The sequence below is a fragment of the Cucumis sativus genome, chromosome 2, assembly GCF_000004075.3.
Source record: "Cucumis sativus cultivar 9930 chromosome 2, Cucumber_9930_V3, whole genome shotgun sequence".
In the NCBI taxonomy this organism is placed as follows: Eukaryota; Viridiplantae; Streptophyta; class Magnoliopsida; order Cucurbitales; family Cucurbitaceae; genus Cucumis; species Cucumis sativus.
In genome coordinates this window covers 16,680,742-16,693,557 of record NC_026656.2, presented here as the reverse complement: position 1 = coordinate 16,693,557, position 12,816 = coordinate 16,680,742, and the positions used below count along the sequence as shown (strand labels likewise).

At 39.0% G+C, this 12,816-nt stretch overlaps 2 long non-coding RNA genes across 3 annotated transcripts; one reads left to right on the top strand and one right to left on the bottom strand.

Moving 5' to 3' along the window:
• The first annotated feature begins 4,973 nt into the window (after positions 1 to 4,973).
• On the top strand, positions 4,974 to 6,838 carry LOC116402035. Its single transcript, XR_004214390.1, has 3 exons — positions 4,974 to 5,231; positions 5,339 to 5,526; positions 6,631 to 6,838. It is a non-coding gene; the product is annotated as an uncharacterized LOC116402035 (long non-coding RNA).
• A 1,158-nt stretch (positions 6,839 to 7,996) lies between these two features.
• LOC116402159 lies at positions 7,997 to 9,185 on the bottom strand. 2 transcript variants are annotated; one of them, XR_004214590.1, is made up of 3 exons: positions 8,931 to 9,185; positions 8,803 to 8,850; positions 7,997 to 8,009 (listed from the first exon to the last, which is right to left on the bottom strand). It is a non-coding gene; the product is annotated as an uncharacterized LOC116402159 (long non-coding RNA). The 2 variants fall into 2 exon arrangements; XR_004214589.1 differs by lacking the exon at positions 7,997 to 8,009 and having other exon boundaries at positions 8,653 to 8,850.
• Positions 9,186 to 12,816: the final 3,631 nt, after the last annotated feature.

The following is a 12,816-nucleotide window of genomic DNA, read 5'->3' as shown; positions in this document are numbered from 1 at the left end:
CAAAATTACCAGCCTCTCCCAAGACTAAAATATCATCTGCAATGAAAGCTATTCCATTTCATGCCAGAAATATTTCTAAGCACCTCAAGACCTATACCAAAGGGAGAACTTCTTTTCGCAACATTTGGATGAGCTTGGCTAATTCTGATTTATTAGAGGAAAGTTGTGTGAAGATACAAATTCCAAATTCAGTTGGCAAAAGGTCAGTACTGCCTTCCTCCTTAAGTAATAAATTTTCTCAATCCTCCTCCAAACTTTCTGGTTCATTCTTTAATTTTGTGCAAGATACTTCTTGTCTAAAAAAAGTTGAGAACCTAGAAGATGAATTCATGGAAGTTGAATCAGTCACCAGTGTAAGTATCCTTCCCCCTCAAGAGTTGGTTCCTTTCTTGGCAGCATGTGAAATTGAATTGATATAAGGCAGAGGTAGCAAAGATGGAGATTATATCATGGAACACTAGAGGATTCATGGGCCATTCGAAACAATTGGCTATTAAAAATATTTTGAAGAAAGCTAATCCAGATAGAGCATTGATTCCGGAGACCAAAAGAGAAGAGATTGCCAGTTGTATTATAAAGGCACTATGGAGTTCAAAAGGAATTGGCTGGGTCTTTGTTTGAAGCTAGTGGCAAATTAAGAGTTTTGCTGATTATGTGGATAAATATAAGTTGTCGATTATTGAAGTTCGGTCAAGAGAAGGAAGGTCATTACAGTGTGGCTCATAAGTTGTTTCAACATTAATTTATAAGTTGTTTGGAAAGGTTCTCGCAGAAAGATTAAAGAAAGTCAGGCCAGGTATTACTTTGTAAGACCTCCTATTATCTATACCTATAAAAGGAAGGGTAGAAAGAGAAATTCCTTAGCAACCAATGATGAGAGAATAATGGGAGAGGATCGTGCAGGTGGGGCCTGCCAGGAGGGATGAGAGAGAGAGGTATAAATATGTAATGTTGGGGTAGGGGAGGCTAGGTCTTTTTTGGTTATTTCAAGGAGAGTAAAGGCTGCTGTAGCCTGAGGGTATCCAGCCCCGTATAAAGAAGCTGGGTAAGTTTTCTATGTTGTTCTTCCTTTATTTTTCATATCTACTACTGTTGAATGTGTTTTGGCTTTTACATAAATAAAGATTTACAGAGTGCTGCCTCTGTTTAGCCATTTGGTTAGGATATTTTGTGTTTTATTGTTAGAATCCTAACATACTTCTCCATTACAATGTGGCTTTCTGGAAGAGTGCCAAATCTTGGATCCTATTTTAATAGCAAAAGAAACTATGGAGGTCTATAGTATCCGAAAAAAGAAAAGATGGATCATTAAATTATACCTTGAAAAGGCCTTTAACAGAGTGGATTGGAAATTTTAGAAAATGTAATGCAAAAGAAGATCTTCGATGTAGGATATTGTGTTATATTGGCCAGCCTTTACAGCATCCCCATTTTGAAGTCTTTGATGATCAGGACTTTCGGATCAGCCCTCTGCTTCAAACAGTTTTTGCTCAACCAATCAAGGCTTATTCTTCTTTGTTCTCAGCATGTTGCCTTTGATTATGATTTTTCTTTGGAAAGATTCTTTTTATCATTTTGTTTGTCTTTGTTTTTGTGGCTTTTTGTTTTGATCTTGTGTTGTCGCTTTTTGGATGTTTTGAGGGCACTAAGGGGGTGTCAACCTAGTTTGAGATGCCCGGATGCGCATGTTGATCCTCCATGTACATTGAGCTTTGTGTCTTTCTTTATATTAATAATAGTGAGACTCGTATCCTTTTTTAAAAAAAGAAAGAAAATTCAATTATATATCACCAACACTCTCCTCACTTGTGGGCTTGAAATATTTGAAAGGCCCAACAACTGGAAATGGATTTTAATTGGGGAGGAAACGACAATGCGAGGCTTGAACACAAGACCTTCTTGGACCACCTGCTCGGATACCATATTGAAAGGGAGACAAACAAACACAAAACTTTACGTGGAAACCTATGTACCAGGAGAAAAACCACTATATTTTTCTTCTTATTATTTTCTGTATAAATAGAATATACAGAGGAATAAAAAGGGAAAATATTTAGGAATTAAGAAAAATATTCCCATAAACTTTTCATAAATATTCTAAGATTCTAACAATAAAAAGTTCTATTTATTCCAAATTGTGACTGCTCTAATATGCAGTTGTTTTCTGATTCAGATGATTGAGGAGCTTGGTGGTTCTCTCACTGCTCATGGGAGTACAAGCACTTATGTCATTACAGGAAAAGTGCGGAAAACTCTAAATTTTTGTATTGCTCTCTTTTTAGGGTTAGTCTTGCAACCTTAGACGAACACTCTTCTATGTGTCCTTTTGGCCTTTGAATACCGATAATCATCTCATTTGCACCAAAGTTAGCAATTCCATGCACACAAGGCCTTTGCCGTTATTTTTCCATTGCCTCGTAGTTGTGCTTAGGCTGGAAATTGTTGTGAACCTTCTAAATCTAAAAGGGCATAGTTTCTTATTCTACTGCCTGTTTACTTTTAGTTAAACATCAAAATCAATTCTTATGTTTGAGTTGGATTGTATCATGCTCTTCCTTTTCAGTTGTTTCTATCGTGATGGTGGGTAGTGGTTGTTAAGACAACCATTAGGCTAATTTGGGTTGCAGGCTTACTTTTCCCATTTTACGTGTAAAATGGCTCAAGCTCACTAATGAAAGATATTTGTTGGCTAGCTAGTGTTTTTATCCTCGATTTCCTTCTTCCCCTAATACATTATGTTATGGAATTTGTTAGATACCTAGATTAGTATAGGGTTGGGGTATAAGGGTAATTAGATATTTAGAAAGTTACTAGTAGTTATTGTGTAAGTGTGGTTACTAGTAGTTATTATGTAAGTGTGGTAACTAGGGTGGTTACATGTTATTATAAATGGAGGGAGGGTAAGTGGGGAGAATTCTGGGAGTGATATAAGGCTTGGGTGAGAGTACTCAAGAGGGAGGGTTCCAAGTGCTTTATACTTGGTTTTATCTTGTATTTTCTTATAGTTACATTATAATAAATTCAGATCTTGTTCTTGTTAGGAAGTATATGTCTCCAATATTATTTAAATACAGTAGAAGAATTAAAAGGGTAATATTGACCCACACGAGAATATAGGAGAGATTATAGGAGGAGAGAATATCGGAGGAGATCTTTCCCATTAGTTTGTTAGTAAAGCAAAATAAAAGGGAGGAAAGAGGAGGAGAAAGGGGACAAAATATTCCAAAGAAGTAGAGGCTGCCGTCTTTCGTGCTCGGGAGAAGTAGAGGGTCCAAGTCAAGTTCTTTTTATTCGACAATCTCCGGAAGAATGGAAGGATCGTCGAGCAAAGGACCAACGATTGAGAGTATCATCGAAGGTGGAGGTAAGACATTGAAGGAAATCAAGGTAGAAGGTAAAACAAACAAGTTTGAAAGGGATGAAAACTCAAACGATCATAGCAAATTCAAGAAGGTTGAAATGCCTGTGTTCAGTGGCACTGATCTGGATTGTGTTTATTTAGAATGGATTGGAATCTTCAGGTCCATAAATCGATGGACTCCAAGAAGTTGCTGAATCCATAGAAGAATCGAGGAAAACGCGATTGCAACGGTTATACAACGAAGGTGAAGAGGATGGCAAAGAGTGACCAAGAAGAAACTATAGAGGAAGGTCGATGATGATTACCTGTGAGGCTCGAAATGAAGACTCGAGTGAAGAAAAATTTGTTGCTCACAGAAACACAAAATGGCTGGTTGCAATGGAGAAAGAAGAAGCCGACAGTTACCGGTCTACAGAGGCTCGAGAAGGTGGTCTGGAATAGGGGTGAATCACGTGACGAGGAAGAAGTTGCTGCACACATGATGGTGCCAATGACGTGGTAGAAATTGGTAGGAAAGAGGATTAGGACAAAAGGAACAATCTTGGGTTTTACTATTTCAAGTGGGCTTCAACTTACTCTAAATGAGCTTCAACTTATTCTAAATAAAACATTGGGGCACATCATTTTGTAGATGAAGTGGGTGGAGAGTTCCAAAAATAGGAGGGAAGAAAAACGTGTATGTAGGTGGGTCCTAGGAATGAAACCGCGGCAGTATGATTTTGATCTTGACGCAACAATTTGATTATGGCCTAGCCCACTAGAGATGAAGGGTTTGAAAATTAAACACTTGTTGGTGATATGCAAAGGGTTAACTAAGACAATGTGTTATGGAAAAGGAAAATTCAAGTACATTGGGCTGTTTTGTGGGCTGAAGTCAATGGACCTTATTGGAATCGAGAGTTTTTCAAAGCCGAAGGGGAGGATTTCTTTTTCAACATTGAAGAGCAGAATGCTGGGGATTGTTTGCAATTAAAAAGAGAAAAAAAGAGAAAGGGGCCTTGATCATGTTTGTAAGCACACCTTGAGGACAAGGTGTTTTGAAGGATCGGGTAATGTTAGATACCTAGATTAGTATAAGGTTAGGGGTATAAGGGTAATTAGATATTTAGAAAGTTACTAGTAGTTATTATGTAAGTGTGGTTACATCTTATTATAAATGGAGGGAGGGTAAGTGAGGGGAGAATTCTGGGGAGTGATCTAGGGCTTGGGTGAGAGTACTCAAGAGGGAGGTTCCAAGTGCCTTATACTTGGTTTTATCTTGTATTTTCTTATAGTTCATTTAATAAATTAAGAACTTGTTCTTGTTAGGAAGTATCCTAACAGAATAACTCTAGAAGGTCTCATGTTAGCGAATGATAATCTGCGTTAAGTGTGTATTTGTAGGAGTTCTTCTCCCGGGCATCTATGGTTGATATTCTTTACCTTTCAATATATCAAAGCCAAGGATTCTTTTGCATTTCTCTATGCTTTTTCTTTACCCATTTATGCTTTTTTTAGTTATATTTGAGAGTAGTATTTCATTTCTTTCATGTGAAATGTTGAACTTCAGTAGTGTGGAGAGTGGAACGTAATATCTTACCTTTTATATTAGTAAACTTGATTTTAAGCAATGTGTTTTTGAAGATTTTATGTTGTAGAATGTTTTTTGTTCTTCAAGCTACTGTTCTTAACTTTATTTTCTCCTGTTAATGTTCTCAATGATTATCGAGCATATGCATTACCATGTGGCTTCAAGCGTGTCAGTGTGCTCTTGCTCATAATTTTTACTATATCTTGTTACTAAAATTGCAAGTTAATTGCAAATTACTCAGAGCTTGGATTGTCTCCTCCAGTTGGTTAAAGGAAAGCTACCGGGAAGGCAGATTTGTTGGTAAGTTCGAATGGCTTGCTAGTATCAAAGCGTAATGTATTTTCTTCCACTTATGTTTTTCATCCTACCTAATTTTTGTGATTGATTAATTCCTTATGGATCTGCAGACGAGTTGCCTTACATACTAAATGATGATGACTACATATCGAAGTATCGAGCCAGCCTAAAAGCTGTAGTTCTCAGGGCAAAAGCATGTTCTTGAGCTTTATTTGAAGGGTATGATGTTTGCATATCAGCTCACGCTCAACCACCACCTAAAACTCTATCCCTGATAGTCAAGTCAGCCGGTGGAAATGTAAGTTCTCTGTTATTGTACAAATCTCGAGTACTAGGTTTGGTTCTCTATATTACATATACAACCACTATAATATGGCTATCCTCCCATCTAATGAAGACGTGAAGTTCTCAAAAAACAAGCACGTATACGAATTCTAGACATGGGTCAATAAATCATAGACATGGTGACGTGTCATTTTTTTCTTAAAAATATAGGATAGTGCTAGAACACAGTTTTAATATATATAATTTAAAAAGTATGTATCATATTTATATAGAAATTCAAAGTCAATAAGTTTATGTATTTATATGCTTAAAAATAAGCTTGTCCTTCACTCAAAACTTATTCAAAGCCAAGAGTTTAATATGTGTGTGTGACCAATCTTGACCTTTATTGCATTGGAATACTTGTTGTCTAACACATCTACTGTACTAACTAGTGTTCAACACGTGTTCTCCGAGTGTTCCATACATATTGTTTATTGATACACTACCCAAACTAGAGTGTATGTGCTTCTTTAAGTCTTTAATATTTATGTTTGTTTTGATCCTAGGAATTGAGCATGTAATGTAAAAAGTCTATGCACAAGGGTCATATGGCCATCTCCGTGTTTCTTTAATTATCAAATTTGTTCAAGTTTTTAATTGTCTCTAGATCGAAATCTGGAGTTATTTTTTGTGATTTGGTGTACAAATACATACATCCATGTTTCTAATTATGATTAGATTGTTTTCTGGTCGCAACATTTTATTGTTTAGCTTGTCTTTGATCTTGAACTTACTATTATGTTGATTTAAATTCCATTTTAGCCTTAGAACTTTCAAAACATCCATTTTAGTCATCGAGCTTCCAAAACGTAGCCAACTAACGGTTTTAGTATTTTGTAAATTATTTTATCAATTAATATTCATTTATCCAATACTCATCGGTCATTTCTGCTATATGTGATTGGAATATATCTCATAGGAAGCATTTTGAAAGTTGGGAAAAGATGAAAAATTTTAGGGACTAGAACAAGAATTTGTTTAATATTTTTTGATAGGGTGAATACTTGCAATTTCCTTGTAGTATATACATAATTTTTTCTCTCATTTGGCAAATTCATTATGCTTGAAAATTTAGGTGATTCATGAGCTAGATAAAGTAAACAACGTATGGAAGACGAGCTTTGTGGCTTGTGAGGAAGACGTGGAGGAAGCCTTGGTGGCCGTAGAAAAAGGGATATGGACTTTCAACGTTGAATGGCTAATGGCATGTATAATGAGACAAGAAGTAGACTTGGAGGCCCCTCAATTTGCTGAGTCCCTATGAGAAACAAGGTCACCCTAACTTTCAATTTTGAACAAGCAGCAGCCAGCCATTTCGTCCTTGTGTAAATCCACTCTTTTCTCAACTCACTCTAATTTGGTACATAAACAAACTCTGATCGCTCCATCTCTATATTCATCAGTACATAAAAGACGATAAGTTTATTCATGGAGAAAGTTGGATGTAAGTATGTTTTAGGAATGGTCCTTCATTTAGTAACTTTGGGAATTGTAAATATGAGGTAATGAAGTTCTATCAAGTTGAATGTTCTTGTTTATGTTGGATGAGACTGATTCTTGGATACCAGAATTAACTTGAAGTACGTGTTTGAGTTCCATTGGAGTGATTAGAGAAAAAATGTTCCTTTAAAAAGGGTATTTTTTTTATGTAGACTTTCTTTTTATTAAAATTGCTTAAAATACAATTTGAGAGTATTTCAATAGCTTTCAAAGAGTTGTCAAACACTTGTAGTTTTTCTAAAATAACATATTTTCAAAATTAATTACTGTAATAGTTAAACAAAAGATTCTTTCCCTTAGAACTTTTAAAGTTTGTCTAGTTACCTCTTAAACCTTTCAATTGTTTAATAGGTCTTTCAATTTTATGTTTAAATTTTGATTTTTTTTATTTGTTAGATATAAATCTGAAGAAATGAATAAAGTAGATTTGTAAGTTTAAAAGTTGAGAAATTAAATTTGTAGTTTAAAAAGTTGTAGTAAATAGTTTGTGTTAAGTCGGGTTGTGATATTTTATTTATTTATTTTAATAATAGAAGAGAGGGAGACAAAAACTGCAAACTAAAGGGAGAAGAAGCGGTGGCTGAATTTGTATATTTCTCCTTTCTTTTCAATTTGAGAAAATTTCTTTGCAATTCACTTTGAAAAGGAAATGAATTGTAACGACCCAACTTTTCTAGGTAAGTCGAGGTCATTAATTTTTGACAAAAGACTTTGGTTGATACAAAATGAAACGTAAGCCAATTTAAAAACAACTTTAAGTCAGGCCTGATTTTCTAATATAAAAAAAAAAACTTAAAAATAATACTATTTACAAATAAAAGTTTGTAAACTAAATTTCAATACAACATCTTAAACCTCAAAAGAAACCATAAGCGGAAGCAAAATGACACGTTTCCTATGGCAATCACGCTTCCTTCCTGCCCCTCGCCGATTTGCCACCTTTATTTCCTTTGCCTGAAAATTAAACATAAGAAGGGTGAGTATAACAATACTCAGTAAGAGACCCTCTACTGGTCCCGTCAGGGGAAAATAAATTGTTAACATTCTATTGGGACACCCTGTACAGTCGCAGTCTTGTGATCCCGTAGGATGCACATTTCAGTCTAACGCCCCGAGGGACGTACATATCAGTCTAGTGTTCTGCAGAAACACATATCAGTCTAATGCCCCCGAAGGTGCAGAATAAATTGGTGATCCCGTGGGACACCTACAAGGCACACATCCCAATAAAAGCTAACAATTTTCCCCTCATTCCATTCAATCCATCTTTCAGTTACTTCAAAATATAAAGTTCTTTCTCTCAACGTCCTAACAGTCAACTTATCTCACTTTAGTCATATGTCTGTCAATAACATACTAATACGTCAGTCAATCAAACTATACAGTCAATACACCCCTCAGTTCACCAGCACACAGTCATACTTTAGCGTAACGTACACCCAGTCTAAACGACAATCACAAGTTCACATCTGCATCTCATACAAACACAATCTACAATTTTCGTCCTGTCCACATCCACACACACATATATATATTCCAAGACAATCACAATATGCATTCAACACTAAGTCTACTTCAATCCATATGTATATATATATTTTCAGTCAATCCACAGTATACATTCAACACCGAATCTACATCCATACGTGTATATATATATATCATCTCAACATCTTTACTCAGTCAGAGACAATCATACAGACATACAATTCACAATCATAAGTGAGTCCAGTAGAAAATCCCTTACCTCAAAGTTAGGGAAGCTCCTTAATCAACTAACGTCCTCGAAACAATCCTAAGCAATACAATACAAAAATTCGATTACTTTCAAGATACATATCTCACTTACTTTCCTCAACGTAAGTTCCAACTCACCGAAGTATTGGCGAACTGAACCCTCAACAATTCATATATTGGTTGTGAATTTAAGGGAGCCCAACGTTACTCCCAACACCTCAACGCACGACTGTCGAACTCGCAGCAAAAATCCTAAGTGTGGGTCGGTCAGCGGTCGGCCAAAGGAGACGTGGCGGCTGCCTCAAAATCGATCGACGATCTGACGCGGCGACCGGGCTTCACAAGATGTATGCATCGACGGCTTCACGGAGGTGAAGACAGACGCGGTCGGAGAGTCGCCGGCAGTGCAGAAAACAGAGGAGAACGAAATGGCGGCGGCTGGAAACAGAGGTTGCGCGCAGGGCTTCACGAACCGACCGACGGTTGCAGCGACGGATCTGGGTTACTGCGAACTGCAAGAGTGAAGCACGAGCGGCAGCGAGGACCTGGACGGCTCGGCGATGCAGATCTGGACGACGGTTGTGTGCGGGGAGGCACGACAGTTACAGGTGGATGGGCGCGGCGGTTTCGATCCGAAGGAGAAAAGAGAGGGTGGCGGTTGGGTTCGGCCATTAATTACTTTTCATTTAATTGACAAAAAGTGAAGAATAAGATAAGATTTTCTTTACCTATTTGCCATCATCATCAAAGCTATTTACCTCATTTTTGTTCACACACACACAACTTCATTTTATTGGATTACACTCATTTGAGAAAATAGCAAAATTTTATTAGAAGAATAGCAAACATGAGCATTTCACGTGTTTTGAATTTTCATTAACCCTAAAATCTCCTCGCCTGCTTTTTAGTTAAACTGTAACTAATTTTGAAATATGCAAAATTTTAGCATAAATATTGATTTTCTCCTACATTATCTTAACACACTTTTTTTTCCTCCAAATATTGGATTTGTATCAAATCTTTATTTTCAAAATTTTACTTTATCCAAATTTTCATTTTTCAAAATTTCATCGTTATTCTACATTTATTTTTGTATTTCATATATATATATATATATATATTTATAATATTTAATCTTATTTTTCTCTTTTCCTATTCATCTTCTTCCTTTCTCTTCCTCTTCAACCTACGGCCACAGCCACCGTCTCTTTTCTTCCTTCTCTTTTCATTCTCCAATCAACTTCATCACCGTCTTCCACCTACACCGAACGTCAAGCAAATTTTGTCCTATCGTCGCATCACCGTTAGACCGAGTCACTCCGGTTCCGTCACGCCATGTATGTTTAGATTTGAATTGTTCAGTTATTTGTTGCACCGATCCGTCTCTATTAGAATTTGATTCTCCACAATTTGGGTAAGTTATGGAGTTTACATATAGAGTGAATTGAATGGATTAAATTGTTTGTAGAAGTGAGTGATTTCTCTTTAATTATGTTTAGGTCGGTTCGTTGCACTTTAGTTTGAAAAATAAGCTTAAGTAAGGTTATAAGGTAAGGGATTCCCTACTATTGGACTCACCTATAGTTCTGAATTGTGTTGTCTGTATAGTTACCTCCGATTGAGTAAAGATGTCGAAACGATTGGGACGGAACCAAGAAACCGAGTCAAGGGCATCACCGTTCGGCTTTTGTGGGCAAGACTCTTCGAGATCACTCAAATCGGACCGTCCAGTGGTTAGATGTGAACTTTCGAGGCCTCCGACCCCTATCTGAGTGCGGTCGTTCCTTTCTATGCCATTGTGCCTTTCTTTGGCGTTTTGGGACGGAACCAAGAAACGAAGTCTAGGCATCACCGTTCGGTTGTTGTGGGCAAGAAACTTCGAGATCACTAAGAATCGGACCGCCCAATGGTTAGATGTGAACTTTCGAGGCCTCGGACCACGTTCTGAGTTCGGTCGTTCCTTTCTAGGCCATTGTGCCTTTCTTCGGCGTTTGTAGACGAAACCAAGAAACCGAGTATGGGCCATCACCGTTCGGCTTTTGTAGGCAAGAAACTTTGAGATCACTCAGAATCGGACCGTCCAGTGGTTAGATGTGAACTTTCGAGGCCTCCGACACCGTTCTGAGTCCGGCCGTTCCTTTCTAGGTCATTGTGCCTTTCTTTGGCATTTTGGGACGGAACCAAGAAACCGAGTCTGGGGCATCACCATTCGGCTTTTGTGGGCAAGAATATTCAAGATCACTCAGAATCGGACCGCCCAGTGGTTAGATGTGAATTTTCGAGACCTCGGACCCTGTTCTGAGTTCGGCCGTTCCTTTCTAGGCCATTGTCCATTTCTTCGGCGTTTTGAGACGAAACCAACAAACCGAGTCTAGGGCATCATCGTTCGGCTTTTGTGGGCAAGCAACTTCGAGATCACTCAGAATCGGACCGCCCAGTGGCTAGATGTGAACTTGCAAGGACTCCGACCCCTGTCTGCGTCCGGTCGTTCCTTTCTAGGCCCCTGTGGCTTTCTTCGACGTTTTGGAACGGAACCAAGAAACCGAGTCTCGGCATCACCATTCGCCTTTTATGGGCAAGAAACTTCGAGATCACTCAGAATCGGACCGCCCAGTGATTAGATGTGAACTTTCGAGGACTCCGACCCCTGTCTGAGTCCGGTCGTTCCTTTCTAAGCCAATGTGCCTTTCTTTGGCGTTTTGGGATGGAACCAAGAAACCAAGTCTGAGGCATCACCGTTCAGCTTTTGTCGACAAGAAACTTCAATATCACTCAGAATCGGACCGCCCAATGGTTAGATGTGAACTTTCGAGGCCTTGGACCCCGTTCTGAGTCCATACGTTCCTTTCTAGGCCATTGTGCCTTTTGTCGGCGTTTTAGGACGGAACCAAGAAACCGAGTCTAGGCCAACACCTTTCCCTTTTTGTGGGCTTGAAATTTTGATATCACTTAGAATCGGACCGCTCAGTGGTTAGATGTGAACTTTCGAGGTCTCCGACCCCATTCTAAGTCCGGTCGTTCCTTTCTAGGCCATTGTGCCTTTCTTTGGCGTTTTGGGACGGAACCAAGAAACCGAGTCTGGGCATCACCGTTCGGCTTTTGTGGGCAAGAAACTTCGAGATCACTCAGAATCAGACTGCCCAGTGGTTAGATGTGAACTTTCGAGGCCTCCGACCCCGTTCTGAGTATGGTCGTTCCTTTTTAGGCCATTGTGACTTTCTTTGACATTTTGGGACGGAACCAAGAAACCGAGTCTGGCGCATCACCGTTCACCTTTTGTGGGCAAGAAACTTCGAGATCACTCAGAATCGGACCGCCCAGTGGCTAGATGTGAACTTTCAAGGACTCCGACCCCTGTCTGAGTCCGGTCGTTCCTTTTTAAGCCATTGTGCCTTTCTTTGGCGTTTTGGGACGGAATCAAGAAACCGAGTTTGGGGCATCACCGTTCGGCTTTTGTGGGCAAGAAACTTCGAGATCACTCAAAATTCGACCACCCAGTGGTTAAATGTGAACTTTCGAGGTCTTCGACCCCGTTCTGAGTCTGGTCGTTCCTTTCTAGGCCATTGTGCCTTTCTTTGGCGTTTTGTGACGAAACAAAGAAACCGAGTCAGGGGCATCACCGTTCGGCTTTTGTGGGCAAGAAACTTCGAGATCACTCATAATCTGACCGCCCAGTGGTTAGATGTGAACTTTCGAGGCCTCCGACCCCGTTCTGAGTCCGGTCGTTGCATTCTAGGCCACTGTGCCTTTCTTGGTCGTTTTGCGACGTAAACAAGAAACCGGGTATGGGGCATCACCGTTCGGGTTTTGTGGGCAAGAAACTTCGAGATCACTCAGAATCGGACCGCCCAGTGGTTAGATGTGAACTTTCGAGGCCTCCGACCCCGTTCTAAGGTTGGTCGTTCCTTTCTAGGCCATTGTGCCTTTCTTGGTTGTTTTGCGACGGAACAAAAGAAATCGGGTATGGGGCATCACCGTTCGGCTTTTGTGGGCAAGAAACTTCGAGATCACTCAAAATCAGACC